Source organism: Mya arenaria, chromosome 3, assembly GCF_026914265.1.
Source record: "Mya arenaria isolate MELC-2E11 chromosome 3, ASM2691426v1".
NCBI classification, from domain to species: Eukaryota; Metazoa; Mollusca; class Bivalvia; order Myida; family Myidae; genus Mya; species Mya arenaria.
Window position 1 is genome coordinate 81666391 of NC_069124.1, and position 8482 is coordinate 81674872.

General features: G+C 33.5%; 1 long non-coding RNA gene across 1 annotated transcript; it reads left to right on the top strand.

The window, feature by feature from the left end:
* The first annotated feature begins 1538 nt into the window (after positions 1–1538).
* Positions 1539–3252, top strand: LOC128228334 (uncharacterized). Its single transcript, XR_008259907.1, has 4 exons — positions 1539–1883; positions 2168–2314; positions 2654–2718; positions 2940–3252. It is a non-coding gene; the product is annotated as an uncharacterized LOC128228334 (long non-coding RNA).
* Positions 3253–8482: the final 5230 nt, after the last annotated feature.

Genomic DNA, 8482 nt, shown 5'->3' on the forward strand with positions numbered 1-8482 from the left:
CATATCTTGTTGATATGATGGTATTCTTGAACAAAAACAAAAAATAAACATAGTGATTCTAATATATATTGAAATTTTAATACATTGACCTTGTTAAGAACTTTGTGGTTGTTTTTCAAGTCCATACTGTTGTTACATGACTTGATTTCTATAACTTGCAATCTATGTGAAACATAGATGAAACATTACATTTGTTGAAAGTTATTTTGTTAGATAGTATATAAAGAGAACTGGGATAGTTTATAAAGAGAACTGTAGCAGAATGTTTTCGTGACATTATTAAAATTGTTTACGTTGTTGTTTACTTGTTAGATGCAAAACTTTTTGTCACTTTTTTCTGTATCATAAACTGAAACGTTGACAAATATGAAAATTGTCATCATCTTTCTTTTATCTTTAGAAATAATTCACAGCTACAAAATAATTGATGTTTAACAGAGAAACAATAAAGTTTTTTCTTAAGAAATAAGCTACTCACCTGAGGGGTGATGTGATTATTAGGTTTTTTAGGATATTTTGAAGGTTTGTTTAGAAATTACTTTGATTTTTGTTTACTTTAAATACAAATATCTAAGTTGTTCAGTTTCATTTAGAAATTAAGTGTTTTTGCCAAAATTAATCAAGTATGTTTACCCCATAGATGCTTATCTGTTTCTCTGTTATATATATTAACTATTTGTACGGTCATTTATTAGCAACCGATTAATCATTAATCAGTCGGTTAAGTGGACCGATTTATCGACTAAAATATTTTTGACCGATTCACAACACTACGTATAGCATAAAAAACCTAGGTCTAGCATTTATATTGCAGCATGATTTTCGATGGTTTTACCTCTGAAAAATCGTTTACAATGGTAATATGTACGTTTGTGTTCTTCGTATGTTGCATCGAACCACAATGAGTTTCTGTTGTTATTTTTACGCGAGTTAACTCTAAATAACATTCCGTGGAGCTGGAAAGAGATAGCATTGATAAGATCAGAAAGTTTATTTATACATAGATCAAACGTTTCATTGGCATGTAATAAATTACTGGTAATGGCATCAAACATAAAAACAATTTACTGTCTGGAAAATGCTACGAAACACCAGAATTTCAATCATCTCTTATCAGTAGCTCAAATTTGTTATATAATTCGTGGTAAATACAAAAACGGCAATGATAAAAAAACTAATTACATCAGGTCCTTTGAAGCTATCTTAACAAGTAAATAAATTGTAATTAACATTGACATAGTCAACTACGCTAGCTGCTTGTTCCTTACAAAGTTGTGACATGTTCACTTTACCAGCCTCTAATCTACCATTGACCGTGCTAATACATATACAAACGAATAGGCGTTCATGGACGATTCGGAGCTGGAGAGCTGCGTGTCCAATGCTCGCAACCTGACGATCAAGGACAATATCTCTTTTCCCATCAACTGTCTTTTCAACAAATTTGATTCGGTTTTCAATCCTCGAACTTACTGCCCCTATTTGTCAGAAAAAAAAGATTCAAGCAACCGTGCCTATACATCGATCCGACCTGTCAATCAAACTAATCATTATTGACCAATGAGAAAGCTGCAAATTATTCACCGAGTCCCGTCCGCCATCTTTACCCACAAACACAGCAGCGATAACTGTTTACAACCGGACATTTTATTGAAGTTTTAAGACTGATTTGTGAAAATGGTTAAACGATGCGGATGGGGAATATGTTATGCAGGTTAAGGTATCCGGAGGGACTAAATGGAGGCCGATTTAAACGATTTCCGACCTATAATTTAATATAATCCGATATTGAGAAGTGCAAATGCTGGATTAAAGCCTGTGGACGGCCACAAGAGAAACTGAATGTCAACAGGATAAACAAGCACGAAGATGTCTGCTCGAAGGTTAGTAAATTAAAATTTGGTTTTATCGTAAAACGATCAAAATACAATCATTTCAATTATAATTCTGAATTCTGCAAATCATGCCAAATGTTTATTTTGTTTACTTTCTTGTGTACTAAATTTTGACCTCCATATGGAGATCATGCTAGTTGACAGTTTCCATCAGGTTATGAATGTGTCAAGTTTAAACTACTGTTTTATTGTATAATATGTATAATATGTTACTGACTGGCATTGTGGAGTCTTGTCACACTAATTATATTTTACTATTATGCATATTTAAGCACTTTCATGGAGGAAATGGACCATCTTAAGAGTATCCTGACCCACCATCAGCTGATGGCTGGAGAATAACATCTTCAAGAAAACTCCCCACAAAGCGGTCACTTGGAAAGGAAACTTATGGCAGCATTTATACACAAAATGCAAGTGTGCATTTTATACAAGATATCACATGCCTGGGCGTTAGAGTTTTATTTATCTTTATGGAGTGCACAGAAGACTTGAATAACATGTACCATGTAGGATAAATTGCAAAACTGAGACTGTATTATTTTGTAGACTTCTACTCATTTTTAAAATGCCACTGTTCCTTTTTCAATACAAAACAACAGCATTATAGTTACATATATTTTAATACAAGTATTTTGTATGTTACAGAAAATAACACTCAAAAGAACTGAAGAAAACATTATTACACGGAAATTACACAGTTTTTTTGTGTGTAAATTTGCATATAAATATATCAACATAACAACAATTTCTTTCAGAGAAAAGCTGGTCCAGGATCCTGCAGACACTGTACCAGGAGTAGAAACACAGACCGAATGTCCATGTAAGTGAAACCAACACTCTAACAATGCCTATGATCTTGTTGTCAGTTCTGTTTTACTTGGGTCTTCACAGGTTGTGTGGTATTTAACGGTGTGAACTCTTTCGGTAAATCAATAGGTGCTGCATTTCAAACAGAGGTATTCCCACACTCTTGAGAAATGGTAGGAGTCAGTTTTAAACATCTTGTCTTAAATGTAAAATGTATTATGCATTTATTTTCAGGGACGTCACCTTTGGATGTTTGCACTTTATACCGCTCAAAATGCTTCCCTAAAAGAACAGTTGTCACAAAAAGAAGTCCAAGTTGAAGAATAACAGTCTGCACTTTCATCAAAGTGTTGTGAAATTCAGATTTTAAAGCAACTGGTGGGAATTTAAACAAACTGTAAATGTCGATATAGTTCTGCTCAAAGAAGCAATAGTTAAAATTTGTTTAAATATTATACAGGAATCATATGATTTTATTTCTGCTTCTTTGATATAATTGAATAACTGTTAGTTTATTCATGTTTGGAATAAAGCATTGTAAAGTGAATTGTGTGTTTGTAGTTCATTTATTTAATTAGATTTAAAATTTGTAAACTTGGTCTGTGTATCTATCTGGCAAAGGACAGGTTTCCTTTTCCGACTGTGCTACTATGACTTGGTTCACTGGAACTGGCTTGATCTTTGATCCCTTTGGCACATTCCATTGTTGGGGAATACTTGTGTAACTTTGTTGATCAGGAACATGGGTGAAGTTGTGCAACTTGAGTTCCTGAAGTGACTTGATTAAGCCAACCACGTGTGAACAATGACAGCTCAATCTATAAAAAAAATGAAAGCAGAGATGGTTGACAAGTTATCAAAACAAAAGCATGATATCATGCTGTGAAATTGGCATGTGTTTATCCTACACTGACCCATGAAGTATCATTTGACTTTCCAGATGTTAAATGTCTAAAACGAGGCAGTAACTAGAAATATGAAAACCAATAAATTGAAATACAACATACAGTATCTTACTTCTTTCTCTACTCGACGACTTGAAAATATTTTAAAATTTGTTTTCGCATTCCGTATTACGGCATGAAATGTAAAAGACATGGCGATCCAAAATTGCTTATAATTCACAATGTATATTTAAGAATAAAATTACTAGTATAATAACATTTGTTAAATACAATTGGAAATTCACATACCCTGGTTTTCATGAGCAATACCTATATCGTATGGAATCCCTCTCCACATCGACACTTAACATATGATGCTTGTCGTTTTTTCTCATTGAAGGCCAGCATCTCGCGGTAACATGGCAGATATTTCCTCTTCCAAAACTTTAATGTCATGAATATAACCTTGTAGAAAGTAATTTAATCCCTTTTCTTACACCTTTCCCGATAATTTGGCTTGATCTGGTAAATATTTAACTGATATATTGTCCGAAATCTTCGCGAGAGAATCGGATTCTGATGCTATCGTAGCAGCGCGTGAGCCGCCATTTTGAATTTACGCTTGGGGCGCATAGTAACAATATCTAAGGGGGCGGAGCTTATCTTGGCATCTCGGATCGATGTATTCTTCCTATTCATCAACAAAACGTTCAAAATAAAGTCAGTCTTTATAGTTTGACACACTTAAAAAACGCAAAATATGCTTTAGTCTTTGAAAAGTTTTGTTAGTCTTAAACAATTCAATTCAATGAATATTTGTGTATTACTTTAAAATTGCACGTAAAAGGGAGGATTTACTAGTAGTTATAACTGTCCAGAATCTTTTTTTCGAAATATAAAATATGGATGAACAAATTGTTTCGTTTTCGTCGGCTCCCATCTTTTAGAAAATGAAAACTATGCTTGTGACGTTTAGCACGTTATCGAATTTCTTCAGACTGGTTCTTGATTTCAGCAAAATTACTTAACACACAACTGTTGAAAAACAACGTATTTTGTACAAATTACTGTTAGATTAAATGTACTGTTTAAGAAAAATGAAACCTCTATAAATGACGTCAATTGCACTAAAGAGAACGCTTTTTGGCGCTGGACGATGATTGGATATCTATTACGTATGATTTGTGTCGCTTCAAGTCGACTGCAGAGCAGAAATAGATGTGATCCTCTGATTTAGACTTACACCTTTAATTATGAGATAGAGGTGCAGTTGTGTTTATTAAAAAGATGTTCACCTCTTAATTAAGAAATGGACTTCTATTCTGTGTTGTGGAAACAAATGTGCATCTCTTTATTTATACCTGGCAACAATTTCTCGAAATATTTTAAGTCCCTTATAACAGTATTAAGCTCCGTTTAGTATTTTTCTTTTGGTATAATTTGTGTAATGTTCACGTTCTAAGAAAATTAATATCATACAAATTTCGATTAACAAACATAACATCGGCTGAGGTACTACCAGTATGATCACTCTGGCAAAAAAAGTAGGATGACTTCGCAAAACTTGTGGAAAGTCATATTGTTTAGTGCGTATTTTTGATTTCGAATCTTAGCTTATTATTTGTTATTGATAAAAGATATGAAATAAGATACATATGCATGTATCGCCTAATATTAACAATGATGGTATTTCGGGTTAGAGGTCTATTACTAACCATAAAATAAAATGAACATTTAACGATTGCATACACTAATCTTGAACACACCATTTAAGTTACTAGGTAAAACAATGTTCCAGGAGGCAATGTGATCATTTTTCATCACCCCGGGATACAATATGATCAAATTTCGTCGCTCCGGGAGGCAATATGATCATTTTTCGTTACTCAGGGAGACAACATGATCAACTATCGTTACTTCGGGAAATAGTATGATCAAGTTTCGTCATAACATTGTATGCCAGTGAAAGATCGTCTTCACGCTCATAAAGGTACAAAAAATACAAACAGAATATGTCAGCATGTTTGTTTATTTTAAATTCATTTTGAGTCTCTCGTGAATTTCAGCTGTAAATATCAGGAGAATATCACACATGGAAGCTGTTTTCTGACAAGACTATAATTGTAAACAGGAATGTCTGTTCAATGTTTCCATGGCATCAACATTTTATGTGGGACATGCTATGATTAATTACCCTTATTTGAATATTATATGACCGGCACTTCCATCATTATTTAGTGTGTGAACTACCACATGACAGACTGTAGATGGAATATTTTGAAAGCCAATACATATCAATGCTATAATTAAATCTGCATAAATGTTTTATTGATTAACTTACCAAGGGAGATCAAACCAATAAGTTTTCTTCAATATGTATAAGCGTACGTTTCTGGGAGTAACTTTATGTCCACGTTTGACGTTCGGCAAAGGGAATATCTGTCCTAACTTTCTTACCACATCCAAATTGCACATAGGTTTGTCTTGCGGGTATGTTAATTGTCCTTTTCTAATCACAGTAACACTGTATAGTCCGGTCCGCCAAATAGGGTATTTAAGCCACACTTTACTTGGGGTTTATAAAATTCGTTTTGGTACATTTCATATCATATTTCAGCGATTGTGCCGTCAAAAAATGGCCACCCAAACTAACAGAACTGAAAAATAAATTTGGCTTTGTTGCAGTTGCTTAACAGTTTGATCGATAATTCTTTTAAATCATATAGTACATGACTATCTCTTCAGTTTGAACAAAAAAGAATCAAGTTACAGCCGTAAGTAATTTGAAAAACTCATCAGATAGGTGGCCCTTCCCGATCTATACTGACCCATGTGAAAAAGTGACCAAGCCTCTCCCTTTATATTTTTTGGGGGGTTACAAAACCGGCGACTGTTATTTTTAGCAAAACGGAAAAAGAAAATCTCATTTTCGCCGTTTTACTTTTTATTTTGTTTCCGACCGTACTGATAAGAGAGACGAAAAATTAACACAACGAAGAAATTGAGTACGTATGAGATCAGTTTTTGATACGAGGCTTTTCATTGGTCGGTGAAAGATACTTGACACCAATGATAAAGCATCTAGTATAGATAATGCTTTGCGGCGATGTCACTTCCCGTTTAATTCTGCATTCATTTAACTAGGCGCCCTGTTAACTCCGTTAACCCCGCTAGGGTACCGACTGTCCTGGATTTGAGCCCCACACCGCGCACTTTTTCCTCCTGCGTTACTTTTGATTTTTAATAGTAAAAAACATATGAGTGTCGTAGGTGTAGGTGCTTTTGTGCTAAACATGAACCTTTGCCATTATTCAGAAACGATCTTGATATTCAAGTACATGTAAATAAATATAATCCAAAACAAATGACACTGATTTGAACCGATATTTGTCGGCTGCAAATCAAAGAGTGATGGTATGGATACCGTATCATGTACAAAATACAGGAATTCACGAAAAATAAGTTATTTCCGTAAAAGAATTATGGGTGTTAAAATTATTAGAATCAAAATGTTTAGGTTAATTAATATAGGTACATGATGCGTCTAACTGTTAATGATATATGTCAAACATAAACGTATTGGCTATGAACTTCTTCCGTTTTAAACTGGCTGAACTCCATTTTTTTCGACCACCAAGCGGACATTCCTGTCAAAAAAGTTTGTAAACCAAAAACCCCTATTTTTCTACAACGAGAATACCAATGCCAGCAAATACTAAAGAATGCAACGCAGATTCACGTAACGATCTACTACGCTCGTGTCAAAGACCAGCAAGGTTATTTCATCAACCTTTTATTTCGCCAGTTCTTTCTTATCTTCCCGATAAACGCTTTTAGAACTTATATCACCAGTTGGGCAATGACCAGTCCTATCTTACCGCATCCTGCTCACAAAATCCAATAGAAGCAAAGAGTGGACCAATACGTGACGACATCAGCATAAATCATGTGTAGTCGTTTTAGGTCAGGATATGCCAATAACGCTTTTTACTAAAATAATAACCTTACAAAGACTGATAAATGAATGATAATCAATTGAGGACGACGAATCAGTTGTCTGACTTTATTTCCATAACAATTATTATGTTCACATAGTTTTGTCATCTCATCATTTGTTATCGCATTTCAAAAACTGAATTTCTAATACGTAAGTCTTTTTATGTATTATTTCCTACGAAATATTTGAAAAGCGTTATAAGTGATTAGTAAAATATGAGGCGACATTAATGGCAACAATGCCAATAACAGCTGGAATATTCTTAATTATTGATGCTATTTTATTTCTTATTCAATTCTGTGAAAATATCTTTACAAAATTCAGACATCGTAGAACAATTTACGGGAATGATGCCATTGTCATACTTATAAACATATATATAACGGCCATCTTTGACGCTTTGACGGCCTTAAAGATTAAATATTGTATATTTTGTAAAAAAGAAAAATAACTCATTCAAATACATTTTGTAAGTGATATCTTTTCGAAATTACTCAAAGCTTCAAATATATTTAATACTAGACTAAAAATAGTACTTATAATCTAAACGCCTACTTGAAAACAAATTCCATTTTGTCTTATTTTTGCGGCCATCTTTGACGCCATATTGAATTTCATATTGACCAAAAACTTTCTTATAACATTTATGTATATTGGTTAAAATTACATAGTGCATATTTGAGATGACGAAGTATTATTTATTAGTAGAGTTATAATCGTCGATTTTGAAAAAGCTTTTGATAGCATTGATCACAATTTCATGATTAAATGTTTAAACCATTTTAATTTTGGAGATGAACATGGATAAAGCTGTTTTATACTGATGGTAAAGGAATCACTCTAAATTATGGTCACCTTTCTAACAGTTTCGCAATAAAACGAGGTGTACGACAAGG